A 586-nucleotide genomic window follows, 5' to 3' on the forward strand; every position below is an offset into this window, starting at 1 on the left:
GAATTGTGCTTCTTAGCTCAAGTAGATACATGAGACTAAATGGGCAGTGAGATGAGAAGGCAGAAAGGGACAGGAGCCGGTTGAATGGACACAGGAAATCAGGGGTGGAAAGGAGGAGAGTGCTGTCACATTGCAGGGAGAGTAACTAGGGTCACGTAACAATGTGTGTATAAATTATACTGGTGGACCAGTGTATAAATTTTTGTATGACAAACTGACTTGAGCTGTAAACTTTCACTTAAAGCACAATAAAAAAATGGTATTGTCATGTCAATTGCTGTAATCTAATTGAGTTTCTTCTCATAGTGACTAGTAGATTTTCTTTACTTTTTTGTATTATTGTAATTTAGTTGAAGGTTTACAGAACAAACTAGCTTCTCATTAAACAGTTAGTACACTTATTGCCCTATGACAATGGTTAACAATCCTATGACATGTCCACACTGTCCCTTCTCAAACTTGGGTTCCCTAACACCAGCTTTTCTGTCCTCTCCTGCCTTCTAGTCTTTGTCTCTGGACTGCTGTGCCTCATTAGTCCTGTTTTGCTTTATGAGGCTGTCCAATCCCCGGCTGAACAGTAAATTTC

The sequence above is a fragment of the Trichechus manatus genome, unplaced genomic scaffold, assembly GCF_000243295.1.
Source record: "Trichechus manatus latirostris isolate Lorelei unplaced genomic scaffold, TriManLat1.0 scaffold00115, whole genome shotgun sequence".
Taxonomy (NCBI): domain Eukaryota; kingdom Metazoa; phylum Chordata; class Mammalia; order Sirenia; family Trichechidae; genus Trichechus; species Trichechus manatus.